Here is a 27,271-nt window from a genome sequence, read left to right on the forward strand (position 1 = left end):
TAAATTGCAATTGCTCCAATGACTGAGATTATAGTTTGTTAGTTTTCAATGAAGTTTATGATTCATACTTGAAATTGTGATCGAATTGTTACTCAAGCATAAGAGATCATATGACAAGAATCATATAAGTTACTGTTCTAAGAATGATCATGATGCCCTCATGTCCGTATTTTATTTTTATCGACACCTCTATCTCTAAACATGTGGACATATTTTTGGATTTCTGCTTTCGCTTGAGGACAAGCGAGGTCTAAGCTTGGGGGAGTTGATACGTCCATTTTGCATCATGCTTTTATATCGATATTTACTGCATTATGGGTTATTATTACACATTATGTCATAATACTTATGCCTATTCTCTCTTATTTTACAAGGTTTACATAAGGAGGGAGAATGTCGGTAGCTGGGATTCTGGGCTGGAAAAGGAGCAAATATTAGAGATCTATTCTACGCAGCTCCAAAAGTCCTGAAACCTCACGAAAGTCATTTTCAGAATATATAAAAAATACTGAGCACAAGAAGTTCCGGAGGGGGGCCACACCCTGCCCACGAGGGTGGGGGCACGCCCCCCTGCCTCGTGGGCCCCCTGGTGGCCCTCCGATGCCCATCTTCTGCTATATGGAGTCTTTCGATGAGAAAAAAATCGTAAGCCAGCTTTCGGGACGAGACTCTGCCACCACGAGGCGGAACCAATCTAGGGCTCTGGCGGAGCTATTCTGCCGGGGAAACTTCACTCCGGGAGGGGGAAATCATCGCATCGTCATCACCAACGATCCTCTCATCTGGAGAGGGTCAATTGATACGTCTCCAACATATCTATAATTTTTGCTTGCTCCATGCTATATTATCTACTGTTTTGGACATTATTGGGCTTTATTATCCACTTTTATATTATTTTTGGGACTAACCTATTAACCGGAGGCCCATCCCAGAATTGCTGTGTTTTTGCCTATTTTAGGGTTTCGAAGAAAAGGAATATCAAACGGAGTCCAAACGGAATGAAACCTTTGGGAACGTGATTTTCTCGCCAAACATGATCCAGGGGACTTGGACCCTACGTCAAGAAACAAAAGAGGAGGCCACGAGGTAGGGGGCGCGCCTACCCCCCCAGGCGCGCCCTCCACCCTCGTGGGCCCCCGGTTGCTCCACCGACGTACTCCTTCCTCCTATATATACCTACGTACCCCCAAACGATCAGATATGGAGCCAAAACCCTAATTCCACCGCCGCAACTTTCTGTATCCACGAGATCCCATCTTGGTGCCAGTTCCGGAGCTCCGCCGGAGGGGGTGTCCATCACGGAGGGCTTCTACATCATCACCATATCCCCTCTGGTGAAGTGTGAGTAGTTCACCTCAGACCTACGGGTCCATAGTTATTAGCTAGATGGCTTCTTCTCTCTTTTTGGATCTCAATACAATGTTTTCCCCCTCTCTTGTGGAGATCTATTCGATGTAATCTTCTTTTTGCGGTGTGTTTGTTGAGACTGATGAAATGTGGGTTTATGATCAAGTCTATCTATCAACAATATTTGAATCTTCTCTGAATTCTTTTATGTATGATTGGTTATCTTTGCTCAACTGTAATTCGTTCACCCACCTTAGAATACTTATGCTCTTGAGAGAAGCCACTAGTGAAACCTATATCCCCGGGGTCTATCTTCATCATATTAATCTTCCAATACTTAGTTATTTCCTTTAATTTTTACTTTGCTTTTATTTTACGTTGCATCTTTATCATAAAAATACCAAAAATATTACCTTATCATATCTATCAGATCTCACTCTCGTAAGTGGCCGTGTAGGGATTGACAACCCCTTATCGCATTGGTTGCGAGGATTTATTTGTTTTGTGCAGGTCCAAGGGACTCGCGTGTAGCCTCCTACTGGATTGATACCTTGGTTCTCAAAAACTGAGGGAAATACTTACGCTACTTTACTGCATCATCCCTTCCTCTTCGGGGAAAAACCAGTGCAGTGCTCAAGAGGTAGCAAGAAGGATTTCTGGCGCCGTTGCCGGGGAGGTTCGCGCAAGTCAAGATTTGACTCCCGACAACAAGCCATTTCCGGCGCCGTTGCCGGGGAGTCTATGCAAAAGTCAATATACCAAGTACCCATCACAATCCCTATCTCCCGCATTACATTATTTGCCATTTTCCTCTCGTTTTCCTCTCCCCCACTTCACCCTTGCTGTTTTATTCGCCCTCTCTCTCTATCCTCCCTCTCTTTCCCGTTTGCCTCTTTTTGCCCGCTTGCTTTTTGTTTGCTTGTGTGTTGGATTGCTTGCTAGTCACGATGGCTCAGGATAACACTAAATTGTGTGACTTTACCAATACCAACAATAATGATTTTATTAGCACTCCGATTTCTCCTCTTACCGATGCTGAATCTTGTGAAATTAATGCTGCCTTGCTGAATCTTGTCATGAAAGATTCGTTTTCCGTCCTTCCTATTGAAGATGCCGCTACCCATATAAATAGCATCATTGATTTGTGTGATATGCAAAAGAAGAAAGATGTGGAGAACGATATTGTTAAATTGAAGCTATTTCCTTTTTCGCTTAGAGATCGTGCTAAACCTTGGTTCTCGTCTTGCCTAAAAATAGTATTGATTCATGGAATAAGTGCAAAGATGCTTTTATCTCAAAGTATTTTCCTCTCGCTAAGATCATCTCCCTTAGAAACGATATTATGAATTTTAAGCAACTTGATGATGAACATTTTGCACAAGCTTTGGAGAGAATGAAATTAATGATACGTAATTGCCCTACTCGTGGTTTGAATTTGTGGATGATTATACAAAAATTTTATGCCGGATTGAATTTTGCTTCTAGAAATCTTTTAGATTCGGCCGCGGGAGGCACTTTTATGGAAATCACTTTAGGAGAAGCTACTAAACTCCTAGATAATATTATGGTTAATTATTCTCAATGGCATACTGAAAGATCTACTAATAAAAAGGTGCATGCGATAGAAGAAATTAATGTTTTGAGTGGAAAGATGGATGAACTTATGAAATTTTTTGCTAGTAAAAGTGTTTCTTCTGATCCTAATGATATGCCCTTGTCTACTTTGATTGATAATAATAATGAATCTATGGATGTGAATTTTGTTTGTAGGAATAATTTTGGTAACAATGCGTATAGAGGAAATTTTAATCCTAGGCCTTAACCTAGTAATACCTCTAATAATTATGGCAATTCCTACAACAATTCTTATGGAAATTATAATAAGATGCCCTCTGATTTTGAATCTAATATTAAAGAATTTATTACTTCACAAAAGAATTTCAATGCTTTGATTAAAGAAAATTTGCTTAAGATTGATGAGTTGGCTAGGAACGTTGATACAATTTCTCTTGATGTTGATTCTTTGAAACTTAGATCTATTCCACCTAAGCATGATATCAGTGAGTCTCTCAATGCCATGAGAATTTCCATTGATGAGTGCAAAGAAAGAACCGCTAGGATGCGTGCTAAGAAAGATGCCTTCATAAGAGCGTGTTCTTCTAGTTCCTATGAAAATAAAGATGAAGATCTAAAAGTTATTGATGTGTCCCCTATTAAATCTTTGTTTTCCAATATTAATCTTGATAATGATGGGACTGAATATGATCCACCTTTACCTAGAAGGCGTTCCAAGAATTCAGAGTTTTCAGATCTTGATGCTAAAATTGATGAAAGTGGGATCAAAGAAATTAAAACCCTAGATGTTGCTAAACCCACTATTTTGGATTTCAAGGAATTTAATTATGAAAATTGCTCTTTGATTGATTGTATTTCCTTGTTGCAATCCGTGCTAAATTCTCCTCACTCTTATAGTCAAAATAAAGTATTCACTAAACATATTGTTGATGCCTTGATGCAATCTTATGAAGAAAAACTTGAATTGGAAGTTTCTATCCGTAGAAAACTTTATGATGAGTGGGAATCAACTATTAAAATTAAGATTAAAGATCATGAGTTCTATGCTTTATGTGATTTGGGTGCTAGTGTTTCCACGATTCCAAAGACTTCGTGCGATTTGTTAGGTTTCCGTGATTTTGATGATTGCTCTCTAAGCTTGCATCTTGCGGATTCCACCATTAAGAAACCTATGGGAAGAATTAATGATGTTCTTATTGTTGCAAATAGGAATTATGTACCCGTAGATTTTATTCTTCTTGACATAGATTGCAATCCTTCATGTCCTATTATTCTTGGTAGACCTTTCCTTAGAACGATTGGTGCAATTATTGATGTGAAGGAAGGAAATTACCTTATGAATCTATTATGAGAGCCACTTATGGATTGCCTACCAAAGATGCCAATACCTAGATCTATCCTTGCTCTTTATGCCTAGCTAGGGGCGTTAAACGATAGCGCTTGTTGGGAGGCAACCCAATTTTATTTTTATTACTTGATTTTTTCTCCTGTTTAGTAATAAGTAATTTATCTAGCCTCTGTTTAGGTTGTGTTTTTTGTGTTTAATTAGTGTTTGTGCCAATTATAACCGTTGGGAAGACTTGGGGAAAGTCTTGATATCTTGCTGTAAAAAACAGAAACTTTAGCGCTCACGAGAACTGCTGCCATTTTTATTTGGAAGGTGATATTTAGTTAATTATTTTTGAAGATGATTAATAGATAAATTCCTCACTTCCAGAAATTTATTTTAGAATTTTTGGGGTTCCATATCTTGCTCTAGCTACAGATTACTACAGACTGTTCTGTTTTTGACAGATTCTGTTTTTCGTGTGTTGTTTGCTTATTTTGATGAATCTATGGCTAGTAAAATAGTTTATAAACCATAGAGAAGTTGGAATACAGTAGTTTTAACACCAATATAAATAAAGAATGAGTTCATTACAGTACCTTGAAGTGGTGTTTTTTTTTCTTTCGCTAACGGAGCTCACGAGATTTTCTACTTTAAGTTTTGTGTTGTGAAGTTTTCAAGTTTTGGGTAAAGATTTGATGGATTATGGAACAAGGAGTGGCAAGAGCCTAAGCTTGGGGATGCCCATGGCACCCCCAAGATAATCTGAGTACACATAAAATCCAAAGCTTGGGGATGCCCCGGAAGGCATCCCCTCTTTTCGTCTACTTCTATCGGTAACTTTACTTGGAGCTATATTTTTATTCACCACATGATATGTGTTTTGATTGGAGCGTCTTGTATGATTTGAGTCTTTGCTTTTTAGTTTAACACAATCATCCTTGCTGTACACACCTTTTGAGAGAGCCATACATGATTTGGAATTTGTGAGAATACTCTATGTGCTTCACTTATATATGATTTGAGTTATATAGTTTTGCTCTAGTACTTCACCTATATCTTTTAGAGCACGGTGGTGGATTTGTTTTATAGAAACTATTGATCTCTCATGCTTCACTTAGATTATTTTGAGAGTCTTAAATAGCATGGTAATTTTCTTAAATAATCCTAATATGCTAGGTGTTCAAGATTAATAAAAAATTTCTTATGAGTGTTTTGAATACTAAGAGAAGTTTGATGCTTGATGATTGTTTTGAGATATGGAGGTAATAATATCAAAGTCGTGCTAGTTGAGTAGTTGTGAATTTTAGAAATGCTTGTGTTGAAGTTTGCATGTCCCGTAGCATGCACGTATGGTAAATGTTATGTAACAAATTTGAAACATGAGGTGTTATTTGACTTTCTTCCTTATGAGTGGTGGTCGGGAACGAGCGATGGTCTTTTCGTACCAATCTATCCCCCTAGGGGCATGCACGTAGTGCTTGGTTTTTGATGACTTGTAGATTTTTGCAATAAGTATGTGATTTCTTTATGACTAATGTTGAGTCCATTGATTATACGCACTCTCACCCTTCCATCATTGCTAGGCTCTTCGGCACCGTGCATTGCCCTTTCTCACATTGAGAGTTGGTGCAAACTTCGCCGGTGCATCCAAACCCCGTGATATGATATGCTCTTTCACACATAAACCTCCTTATATCTTCCTCAAAACAGCCACCATACCTACCTATTATGGCATTTCCATAGCCATTCCGAGATATATTGCCATGCAACTTTCCACCATTCCATTTATCATGACACATTCATCATTGTCATATTGCTTAGCATGATCATGTAATTGACATAGTATTTGTGGCAAAGCCACCGTTCATAATTCTTTCATACATGTCACTCTTGGTTCATTGCATATCCCGGTACACCGCTGAGGCATTCATATAGAGTCATATCTAAGTATCGAGTAGTAATTCTTGAGTTGTAAGTAAATAGAAGTGTGATGACCATCATTCTTAGAGCATTGTCCAAAAAAAAGAGAAAGGCCAAATAAAAAAAGGGACAATGCTACTATCCTTTTTCCACACTTGGGCTTCAAAGTAGCACCATAATATTCATGATAGAGAGTCTTTTGTATACTAGTGGTAATTTTTCATTATAGAACATGGCTTGTATATTCCAACAATGGGCCTCCTCAAGTGCCATAGGTCTTCGTGAGCAAGCAAGTTGGATGCACACCCACTTAGTTTCTTTTGTTGAGATTTCATACATTTATAGCTCTAGTGCATCCGTTGCATGGCAATCCCTACTCCTTGCATTAAAATCAATCGATGGGCATCTCCATAGCCCATTGATTAGCCTCGTTGATGTGAGACTTTCTCCTTTTTTGTCTTCTCCACATAACCCCCATCATTATATTCTATTCCACCCATAGTGCTATATCCATGGCTCGCGCTCATATATTGCGTGAAAGTTTGTAGGTTTCAGATTACTAAATTATGAAACAATTGCTTGGCTTGTCATCAGGGTTGTGCATGATTAGAGCATTCTTGTGTGACGAAAATGGAGCATGACTAAACTATATGATTTTGTAGGGATGAACTTTCTTTGGCCATGTTATTTTGAGAGGACATAATTGCTTAGTCAGTATGCTTGAAGTATTATTATTTTTATGTCAATATGAACTTTTATCTTGAATCTTTCGGATCTGAATATTCATACCACAATTAAGAAAAATTACATTAAAATTATGCCAAGTAGCACTCCGCATCAAAAATTCTGTTTTTATCATTTACCTACTCGAGGACGAGCAGGAATTAAGCTTGGGGATGCTTGATACGTCTCCAACATATCTATAATTTTTGATTGCTCCATGCTATATTATCTACTGTTTTGGACATTATTGGGCTTTATTATCCACTTTTATTTTATTTTTGGGACTAACCTATTAACCGGAGGCCCAGCCCAGAATTGATGTGTTTTTGCCTATTTTAGGGTTTCGAAGAAAAGGAATATCAAACGGAGTCCAAACGGAATGAAACCTTTGGGAACGTGATTTTCTCGCCAAACATGATCCAGGGGACTTGGACTCTACGTCAAGAAACAAAAGAGGAGGCCACGAGGTAGGGGCGCGCCTACCCCCCCCCCCCCCAGGCGCGCCCTCCACCCTCGTCGGCCCCCGGTTGCTCCACCGATGTACTCCTTCCTCCTATATATACCTACGTACCCCCAAACGATCAGATACGGAGCCAAAACCCTAATTCCACCGCCGTAACTTTCTGTATCCACGAGATCCCATGTTCACCTCAGACCTACGAGTCCATAGTTATTAGCTAGATGGCTTCTTCTCTCTTTTTGGATCTCAATACAATGTTTTCCCCCTCTCTTGTGAGGATCTATTCGATGTAATCTTCTTTTTGCGGTGTGTTTGTTGAGGCTGATGAATTGTGGGTTTATGATCAAGTCTATCTATCAACAATATTTGAATCTTCTCTAAATTCTTTTATGTATGATTGGTTATCTTTGCAAGTCTCTTCGAATTATCAGTTTGGTTTGGCCTACAAGATTGATCTTTCTTGCAATGGGAGAAGTGCTTAGCTTTGGGTTCAATCTTGCGGTGTCCTTTCCCAGTGATGGGGTTTTCATCATATTGCATGACTTTATCCCTCTACATCATGTCATCTTGCTTAAGGCGTTACTCTGTTTTCATTAACTTAATACTCTAGATGCATGCTGGATAGCGGTCGATGAGTGGAGTAATAGTAGTAGATGCAGGCAGGAGTCGGTCTACTTGTCTCGGACGTGATGCCTATATACATGATCATACCTAGATATTCTCATAACTATGCTCAATTCTGTCAATTGCTCAACTGTAATTCGTTCACCCATCGTAGAATACTTATGCTCTTGAGAGAAGCCACTAGTGAAACCTATGCCCCCGGGTCTATCTTCATCATATTAATCTTCCAATACTTAGTTATTTCCTTTTCTTTTTACTTTGCTTTTATTTTACTTTGCATCTTTATCATAAAAATACCAAAAATATTATCTTATCATATCTCACTCTCGTAAGTGGCCGTGTAGGGATTGACAACCCCTTATCGCATTGGTTGCGAGGATTTATTAGTTTTGTGCATGTACAAGGGACTCGCGCGTAGCCTCCTACTAGATTGATACCTTGGTTCTCAAAAACAGAGGGAAATACTTACGCTACTTTACTACATCATCCCTTCCTCTTCGGGGAAAAACCAACGGATTGCTCAAGAGGTAGCATCAATCTCCATCAACATCTTCCCCAGCACCATCTCCTCTCAAACCCTAGTTCATCTCTTGTATCCAATTCTTGCCTCCAAGCCTGGGATTGGTACCGGTGGGTTGCTACTAGTGTCAATTACTCCTTGTAGTTGATGCTAGCTGATTTATTTGGTGGAAGATCATATGTTCAGATCCTATATGCATATTAATACTCCTCTTATTATGAACATGAATATGCTTTGTGGGTAGTTACGTTTGTTCCTCAGGACATGGGTGAAGTCTTGCTATTAGTAGTCATGTGAATTTGGTATTCGTTCGATATTTTGATGATATGTATGTTGTCTCTCCTCTAGTAGTGTTATGTGAACGTCGACTACATGACACTTCACCATTATTTGGGCCTAGAGGAAGGCATTGGGAAGTAATAAGTAGATGATGGGTTGCTAGAGTGACAGAAGCTTAAACCCTAGTTTATGCATTGCTTCGTAAGGGGCTGATTTGGATCCATATGTCTCATGCTATGGTTAGGTTTACCTTAAACTTTTGTTGTAGTTGCGGATGCTTGCAATACAGGTTAATCATAAGTGGGATGCTTGTGCAAGTAAGGACAGTACCCAAGCACCGGTCCACCCACATACCAAATTATCAAAGTACCCAACACGAATCATATGAACGTGATGAAAATTAGCTTGACGATAATTCCCATGTGTCCTCGGGAGCGCTTTTCTCTATATAAGAATTTGTCCAGGCTTGTCCTTTGCTACAAAAGGGATTGGGCCACCTTGCTGCACTTTATTTACTTTGGTTACTTGTTGCTCGTTACCAATTATCTTATCATAAAACTATCTGTTACCTATAATTTCAGTGCTTGCAGAGAATACCTTGCTGAAAACCGCTTATCATTTCCTTCTACTCCTCGTTGGGTTCGACACTCTTACTTATCGAAAGGACTACGATAGATCCCCTATACTTGTGGGTCATCAATAACGGAAATGATTCCCAAGCTCTTCGCGATGCTTAAATTGGCGAAGGTAGGAATCAAGAAAAAGCATCAAGTGTTGATGGTTGAAAAGACCACTAGTTTCAAGTAAAAGGACAAGGGAAAGAAAGGGAACTTCAAGAAGAATGGCAAGCAAGTGTCCACTCCCATGAAGAACTTCAAGTTACTATCTACAAAGCATGAATTGTCGCAAGAAGGTTTTCGGCAAGTTCAAGGTGTTAACTACGATGAGATTTTCTCATTCGTAGCGATGCTTAAGTCTGTCTAAATCATGTTAGCAAATTGCCACATTTTATGAAATCTGGCAAATGGATATCGAAAGTACATTCCTTAATGGATTTCTTAAAGAAGAGTTTTATTTGATACAACCAGAAGGTTTTGTCAATCCTAAAGGTGCTAACAAAATGTGCAAGCTCCATTGATCCATCTATGGACTGGTGCAAGCATCTCAAAGTTGGAATATATGCTTTGATAAGTTCATCAAAGCATATAGTTTTATATAGACTTCCGATGAAGCCTGTATTTACAAGAAAGTGAATGGGAGCACTATAGCCATTCTAATATGTATATGTGAATGACATATTCTTGATCGGAAATGATGTAGAATTTTCTGGAAAGCATAAAGGAGTGTTTGAAAGGAGTTTTTCAAAGAAATACTTCGGTGAGGCTGCTTACATATTGGGCATCAAGATCTATAGAGATAGATCAAGACGCTTGATAAAGATTTTTCGATGAGTACATACCTTGATAATATTTTGAAGGAGTTCAAAATGGATCAGTCAAAGAAGGAGTTCTTGCCTGAGTTGTAAGGTGTGAAATTGAGTAAAGACTCAAAACCTGGCCACGGCAGAAAATAGAAAGAGAATGAAAAGTCATTCCCTACGCCTCAGTCATAGGTTCTATGAAGTATGCTATGCTGTGTACCAGACCTTTTGTATACCTTAGCATGATTTTGTCAAGGGAGTACAATAGTGATCTAGGAGTAGAACACTAGATAGCGGTCAAAATTATCCTTAGAGGACTAAGGAAATATTTCTCGGTTATGGAAGTGATAAAAGAGTAAGAGTTACATCGGTGCAAGCTTTTTACACCGATCTAGATGACTCTAAGTCTCGATCTAGATACCTATTGAAAGTGGGAGAAATTAGCTAGAGTAGCTCCGTGCATAGTATTGTAGACATAGAAATTTGCAAAATACATACGGATCTGAATGTTGCAGACCCGTAGACTAAACTTCTCTCACAAGCAAAACATGATCACTCTTTGGATGTTAATCACATAGTGATGTGAACTATAATATTGACTCTAGTAAACCCTTTGGGTATTAGTCACATGAAGATGTGAACTAATCACATAAAGATGTGAACTATTGGTGTGAAATCACATGACGATGTGAACTAGATTATTGACTCTAGTGCAAGTGGGAGACTGAAGGAAATATGCCCTAGAGGCAATAATAAAGTTGTTATTTATATTTCCTTATATCATGATAAATTTTTATTATTCATGCTAAAATTGTATTAACTGAAAACTTAGTACATGTGTGAATACATAGACAAACAGAGTGTCACTAGTATGCCTATACTTGAATAGCTCGTTAATCAAAGATGGGTAAGTTTCCTAACCATAGACATGAGTTGTCATTTGATAAACGGGATCACATCATTAGATAATGATGTGATTGACATGACCCATCCGTTAGCTTAGCACTATGAACGTTTAGTTTATTGCTATTGCTTTCTCCATAACTTATACATGTTCCTATGACTATGAGACTACGCAACTCCCGAATACCGAAGGAACACTTAGTGTGCTATCAAACGTCGCAACATAACTGGGTGATTATAAAGATGCTCTATAGGTGTCTCTGATGGTGTTTGTTGAGTTGGCATAGATCAAGATTAGGATTTGTCACTCCGATTGTTGGAGAGGTATCCCTGGGCCCTCTCGGTAATGCACATCACTATAAGCCTTGCAAGCAATGTGACTAATGAGTTAGTTGCGGGATGTTGTGATATGTCTCCATCGTATCTATATTTTTTGATTGTTCCATGCCAATATTATACAACTTTCATTTACTTTTGGCAACTTTTTATACTATTTTTGCTACTAACATATTGATCCAGTGCCCAGTTCCAGTTCCTCTTTGTTGCATGTTCTATGTTTCACAGAATATGCATATCAAACGGAATCCAAACGGGATAAAAACGGATGGAGCTTATTTTTTGGAATATTTGGAAAATTCCGGAAGAAAAATCCATGCGAGACGGTGCCCGAGGTGGCCACGAGGCAGGGGGCGCACCTGCCCCCCTGTGCGCGCCCCTGACACTCTTGGGCCACCCGTAAGGAGGTTGATGCCCTTCTTCGGCCGCAAGAAAGCTATTTTTTGGTAAAAAAATCATGGTGAAGGTTTCGGTCCAATCGGAGTTACGGATCTCCATATATATATGAAACTGTGAAAGGGCAACAGAGAGAAGGCAGAAACAGAAAGAGACAGAGAGACAGATCCAATCTCGGAGGGGCTCTCGCCCCTCCCATGCCATGGAGGCCAAGGACCAGAGGGGAAACCCTTCTCCCATCTAGGGAGGAGGTCAAGGAAGAAGAAGACGAAGGGGCCCCCTCTCCCCTTCTCTTCCGGTGGCGCCGGAACGCTGTCGTGGCCATCATCATCACAGCAATCTACACCAACACCTCCGCCATCTTCACCAACATCTCCATCACCTTCCCCCCTCTATCTACAACGGTCCACTCTCCCGCAACCCGCTGTACCCTCTACTTGAACATGGTGCTTTATGCTTCATATTATTATCCAATGATGTGTTGCATCCTATGATGTCTGAGTAGATTTTCGTTGTCCTATCAGTGGTTGATGAATTGCTATGATTGATTTAATTTGCTTGTGGTTATGTTGCTGTCCTTTGGTGCCCATCATAGGAGCGAGCACGTGGATCGCACCATAGGGTTAGTTGTATGTTGATAGGAGTATGTATTGGAGGACAAGAGTGACAGAAGCTTCAACCTAGCATAGAAATTGATGCATAGGGGATTGAAGGGGGGCCAATATATCTTAATGCTATGGTTGGGTTTTACCTCATTGAACGTTAGTAGTTGCGGACGCTTGCTAATAGTTCCAATCATAAGTGCATAGAATTCCAAGTCAGGGATGACATGCTAGCAGTGGCCTCTCCCATATAATACTTGCTATCGGTCTAGTAAAGTAGTCAATTGCTTAGGGGAAATTTCGCAACTCCTACCACCACTTTTCCACACTAGCTATATGTACTTTATTGCGTCTTTACTTGCAACAGCCCCTACTTTTTATTTACGTAATCTTTATTATCTTGCAAACCTATCCAACAACACCTACAAAGTACTTCTAGTTTCATACTTGTTCTAGGTAAAGTGAACATCAAGCGTGCGTAGAATTGTATCGGTGGTCGATAGAACTTGAGGGAATATTTGTTCTGCCATTAGCTCCTCGTTGGGTTTGACACTATTACTTATCGAAAACTGTTGCGATCCCCTATACTTGTGTGTTATCAGGACCTTTTTCTAGCGCCGTTGCCGAGGAGCAATAGCACGGGGTGAATATTCTCGTGTGTGCTTGTTTGCTTTATCACTAAGTAATTTTTATTTGTTGTTCTTAGTTGTTTTCTATCTTTAGTTATGGGTAGGAAACACAAAATACCAAAAAAATTAGTTGTACCTACTAAACCAATGGTTGAAGAACCACTCAAAATCTATCACACTGCTGAAGCTTATTACTTGGATCATCTTCGATCCCTATGGCTCGTGCTGAAACCCCAACTAGCTTAGTTGAGGGCAAATCCTTAGATGAGCATGCTTGTTATGTGCGTCACCGAATATCTGAAAAAGGGAAAATTTTACTGGGTCAAATTCATCGTTTGCAATGCTATGCTTGGAATTTATGCGAAATATATGATATTACTTGTTGTTCTGAAAACCCTAAGAAGCACCTTCCCTATCAATGTGAGTTTAGTGATAATGGAATCGTATCTTCGTATGCTAAGGGTGTTTATAGTTACTATCATGTTCAACAAATTGAAGAATTTGTTGCTTTTAAGGGTGCTTATGAAATTGCTTCATTGATTGAAACGTGTGATGCTACTCTTTACAAATCTGAAAATTTTGACATACTTAAATATTTCTATGATAATTATGCTTCTAATTCCTATGTTGAACCACATATTGAGGACTACTCCGCTGTCCAAGAAGAGACTAATATTTTGCAGGAGTCTATGGAAGAAGAAATTGATGAAGCTGTGAGCTCATTGGATGAAAAAGACGAGGAGGAGAGCGAAGAACAAAAGAAGGAAGAGCGGAATAGCTACCCGTTCCCACCTTCTAATGAGAGTAACTCTTCAACTCATACATTGTTTAATTTCCCTTCGTGCTTACCGAAGGATGATTGCTATGATGATTGTTATGATCTCGTTGATTCTCTTGAAATATCCCTTCTTGATGATGCTTGCTATGCTTGTGGCCAAGATGCCAATGTGAATTATGCTTATGGAGATGAACTTCCTATAGTTCCTTATGTTAAACATCAAATTGTTGCTATTGCACCCATGCATGATAGTCCTATTATCTTTTTGAATTCTCCCGACTACACTATATCGAAGAAGTTTGCACTTATTAAGGATTATATTGATGGGTTGCCTTTTACCGTTACACATGATGATTTTTATAGATATATATGCATGTGCTTGCTGCTCCTACTTGCAATTATTATGAGAGAGCAACTATATCTCCACCTCTCTATGTTTCCCACACGATAAAATTGCAAGAAACTATTTATACTATGCATTGGCCTTTACTTTGTGTGCATGAATTGTTCTTTCATGACATGCCGATGCATAGGAAGAGAGTTATACTTCGTCATTGCATGATATATGTTGCTTTGTGCTCACTACTAAATTACAAATCATTGTTAATTAAAATTGGCTTTGATATACCTTGAGATCCGGGTGGATTCATTACTTGAGCACTATATGCCTAGCTTAATGGCTTTAAAGAAAGCACTGCCAGGGAGACAACCCAGAAGTTTTAGAGAGTAATTTATTTCTGTTGTGTCCTTTTATAAGGATTAAAAATAAAAATAATGTGCCAAGGTTTGCCTTTAGGATGTTTACTTTGCTTGTTGGTTTGTATGGTGTAGGACAGAAACTTTGGCTGTAGTGTGCGATTTTACATTTTTTACTGGAATGTCAAATGGCTCTGATTCCTTTTGAATTCTCTTTATATACACATTTTTTATTTTTCCTAATTTTGGTAGAATTTGTAAAGGAACACAAGTAGGGTGAATGTTCAGATTATTACAGACTGTTCTGTTTTAGAAAAATTCTGTTTTTGATGCATAGTTTACTTGTTTTGATGAAACTACCGATTTGTATCAGTGGATTAAGCCATGGAAAAGCTATATTACAGTATAAACAATGCAAAAACAAAATATGGATTGGTTTTCAACAGTACTTAGAGTATTGATTTGCTTTATTATACTAACGGATCTTACCGAGTTTTCTGTTGAAGTTTTGTGTGGATGAAGTGTTCGATGATCGAGAAGGTATCGACGTGAGAAGAAGGAAGAGAGGCAAGAGCTCAAGATTGGGGATGCCTGAGGCACCCCAAGTAAATATTCAAGGAGACTCAAGCATCTAAGCTTGGGGATGCCCTGGAAGGCATCCCCTCTTTCTTCAACAAGTATCGGTATGTTTTCGGATTCGTTTCGTTCATGCGATATGTGCAATCTTGGAGCGTCTTTTGCATTTAGTTTTCATTTTTCTTTTATGCACCATGCTGGTATGAGATCGTCCTTGGTTGACTTATAGAATTCTCATTGCACTTCACTTATATCTTGTGAGTATGGATTTATAGAATGCTTCACGTGCTTCACTTATATCATTTGAAGTTTGGATTGCCTGTTTCTCTTCACTTACACAACCGCCAATTGTAGAATGCTCTTTTGCTTCACTTATATTTGTTAGAGCGTGGGCATATCTTTTTTTAGAAAGATTTAAACACTGTTGCTTCACTTATATCTATTTAGAGAGATGACAGGAATTGGTCATTCACATGGTTAGTCATAAAATCCTACATAAAACTTGTAGATCACTGAATATGATATGTTTGATTCCTTGCAATAGTTTTGCGATATAAAGATGGTGATATTAGAGTCATGCTAGTGGGTAGTTGTGGATTAGTAGAAATACTTGTGTTGAGGTTTGTGATTCCCGTAGCATGCACGTATGGTGAACCGTTATGTAACGAAGTTGGAGCATGAGGTATTTATTGATTGTCTTCCTTATGAGCGGCGGTCGGGGACGAGCGATGGTATTTTCCTACCAATCTATCCCCCTAGGGGCATGCGTAGTAGTACTTTGCTTCGAGGGCTAATAAACTTTTGCAATAAGTATGTGAGTTCTTTATGACTAATGTTGACTCCATGGATTATACGCACTCTCACCCTTCCATCATTGCTAGCCTCTCTAGTATCGTGCAACTTTCGCCAGTACCATAAACCCACCATATACCTCCTCCTCAAAACAGCCAGCATACCTACCTATCATGGTATTTCCATAGCCATTCCGAGATATATTGCCATGCAAATTTCATCATCATCATATACATGACTTGAGCATTCATTGTCATATTGCTTTGCATGATTGTAAGATAGCTAGCATGATGTTTTCATGGCTTGTCCATTTTTTGATGTCATTGCTATGCTAGATTATTGCACATCCCGGTACACTGCCGGAGGCATTCATATAGAGTCATATCCTTGTTCTAGTATCGAGTTGTAATATTGAGTTGTAAGTAAATAAAAGTGTGATGATCATCATTATCAGAGCATTGTCCCAGTGAGGAAAGGATGATGGAGACTGTGATTCCCCCACAAGTCGGGATGAGACTCCGGACTTTAAAAATAAATAAAAGAGGCCAAAGAAGCCCAAATAAAAAAAGAGGCCAAAGAAGCCCACCAAAAAAAGAAAAAATGAGAGGAAAAGAGAGAAGGGACAATGCTACTATCCCTTTCCACACTTGTGCTTCAAAGTAGCACCATGTTCTTCATATAGAGAGTCTCTTGAGTTATCACTTTCATATATTAAGTGGTAATTTTCATTATAGAACTTGGCTTGTATATTCCAACGATGGGCTTCCTCAAATGCCCTAGGTCTTCATGAGCAAGCAAGTTGCATGCACACCTACTTAGTTTCAGTTTGAGCTTTCATATACTTATAGCTCTAGTGCATCCGTTGCATGGCAATCCCTACTCACTCACATTGATATCTATTGATGGGCATCTCCACAGCCCGTTGATATGCCTAGTTGATGTGAGACTATCTTCTCCTTTTTGTCTTCTCCACAACCACCATTCTATTCCACCTATAGTGCTATATCCATGGCTCACACTCATGTATTGCGTGAGGGTTGAAAATGCTGAAGCGCGTTAAAAAGTATGAACCAATTGCTCGACTTGTCATCGGGGTTGTGCATGATGTGAATATTTTGTGTGGTGAAGATGGAGCATAGCCAAACTATATGATTTTGTAGGGATAACTTTCTTTGGCCTTGTTATTTTGAAAAGACATGATTGCTTTATTAGTGGGCTTGAAGTATTATTGTTTTTATGTCAAATGATAGAATATTGCTTTGAATCACTCGTGTCTTAATATTCATGCCATGATTAGATACATGATCAAGATTATGCTAGGTAGCATTCCACATCAAAAATTATCTTTTTTATCATTTACCTACTCGAGGACAAGCAGGAATTAAGCTTGGGGATGTTGATACGTCTCCGTCGTCTCTATAATGTTTTATTGTTCCATTCCAATATTATACAACTTTCATATACTTTTGGCAACTTTTTATACTATTTTTATTGTTCCATAGGGTTAGTTGTATGTTGATAGGACTATGTATTGGAGGGCAAGAGTGACAGAAGCTTCAACCTAGCATACGGGATTGAAGGAGGACCAATATATCTTAATGCTATGGTTGGGTTTTACCTTAATGAACATTAGTAGTTGCGGACGCTTGCTAATAGTTCCAATCATAAGTGCATAGAATTCCAAGTCAGGATGACATGCTAGCAGTGACCTCTCCCACATAATACTTGTTATCGGTCTAGTAAAGTAGTCAATTGCTTAGGGGTAATTTCGCAACTCGTACCACCACTTTTCCACACTCGCTATATTTTCTTTATTGCTTCTTTACTTACAACAGCCCCTACTTTTTATTTACGTAATCTTTATTATCTTGCAAACCTATCCAACAACACCTTCAAAGTACTTCTAGTTTCATACTTGTTCTAGGTAAAGCGAACATCAAGCGTGCCTAGAGTTGTATCGGTGGTCGATAGAACTTGAGGGAATATTTGTTCTGCCTTTAGCTCCTCATTGGGTTCGACACTCTTACTTATCTAAAACTGTTCCGATCCCCTATACTTGTGGGTTATCATGTTGCATTACGGAATGAGTAAAGAGACTTCCCGGTAACAAGATTGAACTAGGTATGATGATACCGACGATCGAATCTCGGGCAAGTAACATACCGATGACAAAGGGAACAACGTATGTTGTTATGCGGTTTGACCGATAAAGATCTTCGTAGAATATGTAGGAACCAATATGAGCATCGAGGTTCCGCTATTGGTTATTGACCGGAGATGAGTATCGGTCATGTTGTTGGATATATGCCCTAGAGGCAATCATGTATGATGATATTTCTTATGTATTTATGAATAAATAGTCCTTGGACATTATCAATGATCTGTATCAACAAGTACGTGACTTGTTTGTGGGACTATACATTGTATGATGACTGTCCTCAAAAAAAGGTCCCTAGTCAAAAGGGTTGTGTAGACGCGCAACCGACTAGACTAGCATATGACACGGTCGATGGCTTGGTCTCACTAGCGATGGAGCATTGGATGCTAACCGGATAATATGGACTAGGAAGGATCTGGTCGGATTCGACATAGTCGGATCCGATTTCAGATAAGGTCCAAGTCGGACAGACCCAATTATGAGACGCAGTGATATGTCATCTCTAAGTCTCTAGTACAACATACGTTCTATGTCCTAAGACCTGAGCTGGCGCATGTACTCGGGATGGTGACAGACTTGCTTTGGGCCAACCAAACGCTACTCCGTGACTGGGTAGTTACAAAGGTAGGTTTCGGGCTTATGCAGACCCATGCTGCGAGACATGGTCGAGCAAGATGGGATTTGCAGCTCCAATCAGGATAGATATAATCTGGGCCCCTCGTATGTTCCGACTAGGATAAGCATGGCCATGCGACAAGCATTATGAGATAATCTGGTTTATGGTCGGCATCACTGGAACGAGAAAGAGGTCGGGCTAGCACAAGGATGACATACTCGCCTTGAGCCCGACAACATGTATCGTGTGGCGAAGGGAACAGAAGCATGATGTACGGGTTCGCCTAACCAGCTTCATAGTCTGCTTGGTGTTCGGCATGCCTTGGTAGGGGCCGCTACCAACCAGTTCGGTGGTGATCCGAACTGCAACAAAGCCGGCTTGAACCTAAGGGGTCGCGCGCTTAAGGGAAGGAACCTACGATGTCGGATCCGAGGACACTGGTCGGATATGATCCGAGCTGTATTCGGATTGTGGCCAAGTAGACTTATGGGCTTTAGGGTCCATGCGAGGCCCAAGTGTTGAGCCCACGACGGACGCCTATATAAAGTGGATGTGCCGCACAATCATAGGATTGATCACTGTGGCACTGTCACTAGGGTTTGCATGTGTTGCGAATAGACACCTCCACTTGCCGACGGTGGTGTGATTGGAACTAGCAGTCCGCCGCACGATGTTCCTCCTGCACGCGCGGATACCGTTAGAGGCGGTGCACTTGCGCCGCTCCGGCGATCTTGTACGTGGGAACTGACAACCGGCTGTTCGAGGGAGATCGGATGACGAGGAAATGTTCCACGCAGATGCACTGCCCCAACTCTTCTTCCGCTGCACGACACTGCGCGTCTAGTGGTAACGATCTGTGATCCATCTTCCGTAGCATGTTCCTGGTTGTTCTGCGCATAGGAAAAATTTAATTTGTAGTCGACGCACCCTACCGTAGAAACCAACAGTGGTATCAGGGCTTCTGCTATAGGATTTGGATTCAGATCATATGCATATTAGATATGTGGAGGCGGCAGATGAGATCTGTCATCATTGATAAGATCGGCTGTGTGCACGTTTAATGAGATCAACGGCACATGGGGATCGATGTGGCTATGTTTTCTGTTGATCGGTGTCGATGAGGTCGTGACACAACCTACCCCTACCAGACGGTATCCGCCATCGGGGTTAAGTGTGAAGCATAAATCCAAAACAGACTCGCGATGATCGATAAGATCGGTCAGATCAGAAAATTCGGCATGATCGGAGTTCAGATGTGATCTGTGATTTTCAAAAACGTCGGGCGCTGCCCGCACCCGCAAGGGGCATTGCCCCTTCGAACCCCGCTCGCCAACCGGCTAGCGGGACCGTAGTGTGTGTAGCGCCTTGTATTTCGTACATGATCTCTCAAACCGATAGGATGCGATTCTATGCATAACTTTGTTTTGTAGGTTTGATGTGAATAGTATGGCTCATGTGTATGTGATGCATGTGTGTAAATTATACATGGCCTGCGTGTCATGTTTGTCAGCCTGCAGGAGCCAATGTGTCGTCATTATATTGTATAGTGACCTGTGTGTCGACTTTTGACTCTATGTAAAATTCATTACTAGTTGTAGTAGTTGGATAATAGAGATCAGGTTGGTGGCTTGGCATCCCAGCGTGACAAACAAGATGGAGTTCCTAGATGGTCAACTGAGTCAGAGCCAACCTGGAAGAACATCCATGAAGGAGCCATACTATTTCACAATATATATTTTATTTGTGATTGTTATGCTTCTTGTTTTCTATGCATGTTAGAATGATAGAAAAGATCCCTCGTTAATATCAAGAAATTTGCCATCCCCAATGTTGCACCTTCGCAAGTCAAGTACGTCTAGTAGTGGGCTCACAAAATTGGGGTGCTGCTACATGTCCTTGAACTGAAGGGTTCGTGTCGGACACGGACATGCAGTGCATCAGGTTAACTTGACAAGGCTATCAAACGATTTTGGTCCTTGTGGCAAAGAAGGTTGGGGGCCACGGTATGAGATACCTTCCCGACCGACAGGAGTCGTATAGAGATACGATTAGCAAGGAGTTGCTTACCGGATAGGCATGTTGTCTAGCAGTGATGCTAAAGCTCACTAGTCGCATGTACTAGTCGGATCCTGAATAACTGAGAGTTTGTAGAGGGATGCCAACTTCAGTGGGAGTATTTTTGTTTAGGCTTGAATTACTCTACATAAACACATTGCTTAGTGATTGCATATTTTCTATTGTAGATCAATGGCACCACCTGCTCAACCCAACTTTGCATTGAAATCAATTCTGGAAAAGATAAACTTAATGGAACAAACTTTACCACATGGTATAGAAATCTAAGAATTGTTCTCAAGCATGATAAAAAGGAACAAGTTCTAGAGGATCCACTTCCAGAGGAACCTGCCTATAATGCTAGTGCCACATCTAAGAATGCCTACCAGAAACTCATTGATGAATAAACAGAGATCAGTTGTCTGATGCTGGCTTGTATGGAGCCCGATTTGCAACAGCATTTCAAAAATGTTGAGGCTTATGATATGATCGAGAGTCTCAAGAGCATGTTTCAGACACAGGCTAGGACCGAAAGGTTCAACCTCTGGCGATCCTTGATGGATTGCAAGCTGAAGGAAGGTGATCCACTGAGCCCACATGTGATCAAGATGATCGGATATGTGCAAGCTTTGGATCGTTTGGGCTTCCCGCTCTTGGATGAGCTGGCTACTGATGCAGTTCTGGGTTCTCTTCCGCCTAGCTATGGGATGTTCATCTTGAACTATCATATGCATGGCATGGATAAGAAGCTCACTGAATTGCATGGGATGCTCAAAGTGGCAGAGCAGGATATTAAGAAAGGCACACATCAAGTGTTGATGGTGCAGAAATCGGCTAAGTATAGAAGAGTTGCTCCAAGAAAAAGATTAAGGCAAAGGGCACGGAGACGGCAACCTCTGCCGCTGCACCAAAATCTGGACCGGACTCAAATACCATTTGCTATCATTGCAAGGAAACTGGTCATTGGAAGAGTAACTGTAGCAAGTGGCTTGCAGAGCATGGCAAGAAGGCCGGGAATGCTGCTTCAGGCAAAGGTACACTTGTTGCATATGTTATAGACATTTACCTTGCCGACATACCTAGTATCTCTTGGGTATTTGATAGAAGATCAGTTGTTCATATTTGCAACTCGATGCAGGGGTTGGTAAGAACTAGGCGTGTGGCACAAGGGGGATTGACATCAGAGTCGGCAACAAAGCAAGAGTTGCTGCGTTGGAGGTCGGCATGATGCAGCTGTAGCTTCCTTCTGGATTTATTTTGGAATTGAATAATTGTTATTACATTCTTGCACTTAGTCGGAACATTATTTCTACATCATGCTTAGTGAGTCAGGGTTATGAATATAAATTTAAAGGACAATGGTTGTTCGTTTTATTTGAATGGTATGTTCCACGGCTATGCACCCATTGTTCATGGGTTATTTATATTGAATCTAGAACAGGAACCGGTCTATAACATGAATGTCTAGAGGCATAAGCCTAATGAGATAAATCCAACATACTTCTGGCATTGGCGGCTTGGACACATTAGTCTGAACGCATGAAGAAGCTCCATGATGATGGACTCCTAACTTTTTCCGACTTCTGGTCGTTCGAGACATGCGAATCATGCTTGCTCGGCAAGATTACTAAGTCTCCTTTCGCAAAGAGTTGCGATAGGGCATCCGAGCTGTTGGAACTGATACACAGTGATGTGTGTGGACCAATGAGCACAACTGCCAGAGGTGGCTATCAGTACTTCGTAACTTTTACTGACGACTTGAGTAGATATGGATATATCTATTTGATGAGGCACAAGTCGGAAACTTTTGAAAACTTCAAAGAGTTTCAAAACGAGGTTGAGAATCATCTCGGCAAGACTATAAAGCTTCTCCGATCTGATCGTGAAGGTGAGTAAATGAGCCAGGAGTTTGATGATCATCTGAAAAGCCGAGGTATAGTACCACAACTCACACCTCCGGGTACGCCACAGAGAAACGGTGTGTCGGAACGGAGGAATCGTACCTTGTTGGACATGGTTTGATCTATGATGAGAAAATCGGATTTACCCTTGTCATTTTGGGGATATGCTCTAGAAACTGCAGCTTTCACACTTAATAGGGTACCATCAAAATCCATAGATAAGACACCACATGAGATGTGGACCGAGAAGACTCCCAGTTTGTCTTTTCTAAAGATTTGGGGTTGTGAAGCATTTGTCAAGCGACTCGTGTCAGACAAGCTTACACCCAAGTCGGACAATTGCATATTCGTGGGATATCCGAGGAAACATTGGGATATAGCTTCTACAACCGGGAAGAGAACAAAGTGTTTATTGCTCGGAACGGGGTTTTCCTTGAGAAAGAGTCCCTTAGTCGGGAGGACGGTCTGACTCGAAGAAATTCGAGTACCACTCGGGGATGGCTCGGCGGGTGATGAGATCATACCGCAGTTAGTCAGGGAACCCGTAGTGGAAGTGGCACCGGAACCACGAAGGTCGGAAATATTGTGCAGAGTACTTGATGTATTGTTGCTAGAAAGCGACGAGCCGACCACGTATGCGGAAGCGATTGTGAGCCTGAATTTCGAGGCATGGCTAGAGGCCATTAGATCCGAGTTAAAGTCCATGGATGAAAATCAAGTCTGGGACTTGGTTGATCCGCCACTTGGCGTAAAGGCCATTGGCTGCAAATAGGTCTTTAAGAAGAAAACCGATGTGGATGGAAATGTTCAGATCCACAAAGCTCGGCTTGTCGCTAAAGGTTATGGACTAGTTCAAGGAATTGACTATGACGAGACTTACTCACCGGTAGCGAAGCTGAAGTCGGTGAGGATCGTACTAGATATAGCTGCATATTTCGATTACGAGATACGGCAGATGGATGTTAAAACGGCTTTCCTTCACAGAAATTTAACCAAGGACGTGTATATGATACAGCCCAAGGGCTTTGTCGATCCGACTAGCACTACTAAAGTATGCAAGCTCAAGAGATCCATTTATGTGTTGAGGCAAGCATCTTGGAGTTGGAACATTCGTTTTGATGAGGTCATCACTAGTCTCGGTTTCATCAAAAGCGATGAGGACGCTTGTTTATACAAGCAGTTAAGTGGGAGCTTGATTGTGTTTTTAATCTTGTGTGTGGATGACATACTACTGATCGGAAATGTTGTTTAGATGCTGAACTCAGTCAAGGAATCATGGAGTGGCAAGTTTTCAATGAAGGACCTTGGTGAGGCAATTTACATTTTAGGCATCAAGATGTATAGAGATAGATCGAGGAGGCTGCTCGACTTGATCCAAAGCATGTACATAGATAAAGTGTTGAAGCGGTTCAACATGAGTGAGGCCAAGAAAGGGTTATTGCCTGTCTAACATGGTATAAGGCTAAGCGAGACTCAGAGTCCTTCGACATCTGATGAGCGAAGCAGGATGAGTCGGATTCCGTATGCCTCGGCAATTGGATCCATCATGTCTTCCATGATATGTACACGGCCTCATGTTGCTTTTGCAATAAGCATAACAAGTAGACCAGGCCAACCCAGGTGAGAGTCACTAGGCAGCAGTAAAGACTATTTTGAAGTACTTGAAAAGGACTAAAGAGATGTTCCTAGTTTATGGAGGTGAGGAAAAGCTCGTCGTAAGGGGTTATGCCGATGCTAGTTTCCAAACCGACAGAGATGATTGTCGATCACAGTCGGGATTCGTGTATGTCATGAACGGAGGAGCAGTGAGATGGATGAGTTCCAAGCAAGATACGGTGGCCGATTCTACCACAGAAGCCGAATACATTGCGGCTTGTGAAGCCGCAAAGGAAGGTGCTTGGATCCGGAACTTTCTAGATGATCTTTGTATTTTCCCAGCCTCGGTAAAACCGTTGGACCTTTATTATGATAATTATGGTTCTGGTGCCATCGCGCAAGCCAATGAGCCGAGGGATCACCACAAGACCAGACACATAGATCTGAAATATCACTTGATACAAAAGATCGTAAAGAATGGTGATGTTGAGTTATGCAAAATTCACACGGATGCAAATGTTGCAGATTCGTTGACTAAGCTGCTTCCACAATCCAAACATGAGGGGCACGTTAGAGCTATGGGCATTCGCTGTCTATTTGATTCACTCTAGTGCAAGTGGGAGACTGTTGGAGATATTCCCTAGAGACAATCATGTATGATGACATTTCTTATGTGTTTATGAATAAAGATAGTCCTTGGACATTATCCATGATGTGTATCAGCAAGTTCGTGACTTGTTTGTGGTACTATACATTGTATGATGACTGTCCTAAAAAAGGTCCCTAGTCGAAAGGGCTGTGTGGACGCGCAACCGACTAGACTAGCATATGACACGGTTAGTGGCTTGGTATCACTAGCCATGGAGCATTGGATGCTAACCCGATAATATGGACTCGGAAGGATCTGGTTGGATTCGATGTAGTCGGATCTGAGTTGAGATAAGGTCCGAGTCGGACAGACCCAACTATGAGACGCAGCGATATGTCATCTGTAAGTCTCTAGTACAACATATGTTCTATGCCATAAGACCTGAGCAGGCGCATGTACTCGGGATGATGACAGACTTGCTTTGGTCCAACCAAAAGCTACTCCGTGACTGGGTAGTTACAAAGGTAGGTTTCGGGCTTGTCCAGACCCATGCTGCGAGACATGGTCGAGCAATATGGGATTTGCCCCTCCGATCAGGAGAGATATACTCTGGGCCCCTCGTGTGATCCGACCAGGATAAGCATGGCCATGCGACAAGGATTATGAAATAATCTGGTTTATGGTTGGCATTAATGGAACGAGAAAGAGGTCGGGCTAGCACAAGGATGACAGACTCGCCTTGAGCCCGACAACATGCATCGTGTGGCAAAGGGAACAGAAGCATGATGTATAGGTTCGCCTAACCAGCTTCATAGTCTGCTTGGTGTTCGGCATGCCTTGCTACGGGCCGCTACCAACCATGCAGTTCGTAGGTGATCCGATCTGCGACCAAGCCGACTTGAACCTAAGGGGTCGCGCGCTTAAGGGAAGGAACCTACGAGGTCGGATCAAAGGACACTGGTCGGATGCGATCCGAGTTGTATTCGGATTGTGGCCGAGTAGACTTATGGGCTTTAGGGTCCGTGCGAGGCCCAAGTGTTGAGCCCATGACGGACGCCTATATAAAGAGGAGGTGACGCACACTCATGGGATTGATCGCTTCGGCGCTGTCACTAGGGTTTGCATGTGTTGCGAATAGACACCTCCACTCATGGATGGTAGTGTGATCAGACCTAGCAGTCTGCCGCACGACGTTCCTCCTGCACGCGCGGATAACGTTAGAGGCGGTGCACTTGCGCTGCTCCAGCAAAATTGTACGTGGGAACCAACCACCGGCTGTTCGAGGGAGATTGGACGAGGAGGAAAAGATCCACGCAGACGCGTCGCCCCAACTCTTCTTCCGCTGCACAGCATTGCGCGTCTAGTGGTAATGATCTGTGATCCATCTCCCGTAGCATGTTCTTTGCTGTTCTGCACGTAGGGAAATTTTAATTCTCAGTCAACGCACCCTACCGTAGGACCCAACACATGTCTATATAGTTCTCAAACCCGTAGGGTCCACACGCTTAACGTTTGATGAGCATCGGTATTATGAGTTTATGTGTTTTGATGTACCATAGGTAGTTAGGAGTCCCGGAAGTGATCACGGACATGACGAGGAGTCTCGAAATGGTCGAGACATAAAGATTGATATATTGGACGATGTTATTCGGATAACAGATGAGTTCCGGGGTCAATGAATAAATATCAAAGTGCCGGGGGGTTATCGGAAACCCCAGGGGGACTAATGGGCCAACATGGGCCTTATGAGAGAGAGAGGAGAGGGCCCTAAGGCTGACCCCCCTCCCCCCCTGCTCCTTTAGATACAGGGGCAGGGGGCACCCTAGAACACACAAGTTGACAGTTGTCTTAGCCGTGTGTGGTGCCCCCTCCACAGATTTCCACCTCGGTCATATTGTTGTAGTGCTTAGGCAAAGCCCTGCGTTGGTAACTTCATCATCATCATCATCATGCCGTCGTGCTGACAAAACTCTCCCTCAACCTCAACTGGATCAACAGTACGAGGGTCGTCACCGAGCTGAACGTGTGCAGATGTGAAGGTGTCGTGCGTTCGGTACTTGATTGGTTGGATCGCAAAGACGTTCGACTACATCAACTACGTTACTTAACGCTTCTGTTTTCGGTCTATGAGGGTACGTGGACACACTCTCCTCTCTTGTTGCTATGCATCTCCTAGATAGATCTTGCGTGATCGTAGGAAATTTTTGAAATACTGTGTTCCCCAACAGGAAGAAGCTGAAGCTGCACGCGACAAGGAACTTGAGCTGATGCGCAAGAAGTCTCAAGAGCAGGATGAGAAGTTAGCCCACTTGATGGCTCTCTTTGGAGCTAAGGTAGTTTGATGAGCATTTTTTCTTTGAACCTATGATCTTATGCAGTTTGTCGTAGTTTGATGGCTCTCTTTAGATCTTGTTGTGAACCTGTGAACCTGTGCAGTTTGTTGCATTTTG

The 27,271-nt window shown here is 41.5% G+C and overlaps 1 pseudogene; it reads left to right on the plus strand.

Moving 5' to 3' along the window:
* LOC125535068 overlaps positions 1-27,271 on the plus strand; it is a 71,671-nt pseudogene that overhangs the window by 15,884 nt on the left and 28,516 nt on the right.

The sequence above is a fragment of the Triticum urartu genome, chromosome 2, assembly GCF_003073215.2.
Source record: "Triticum urartu cultivar G1812 chromosome 2, Tu2.1, whole genome shotgun sequence".
NCBI lineage: Eukaryota > Viridiplantae > Streptophyta > Magnoliopsida > Poales > Poaceae > Triticum > Triticum urartu.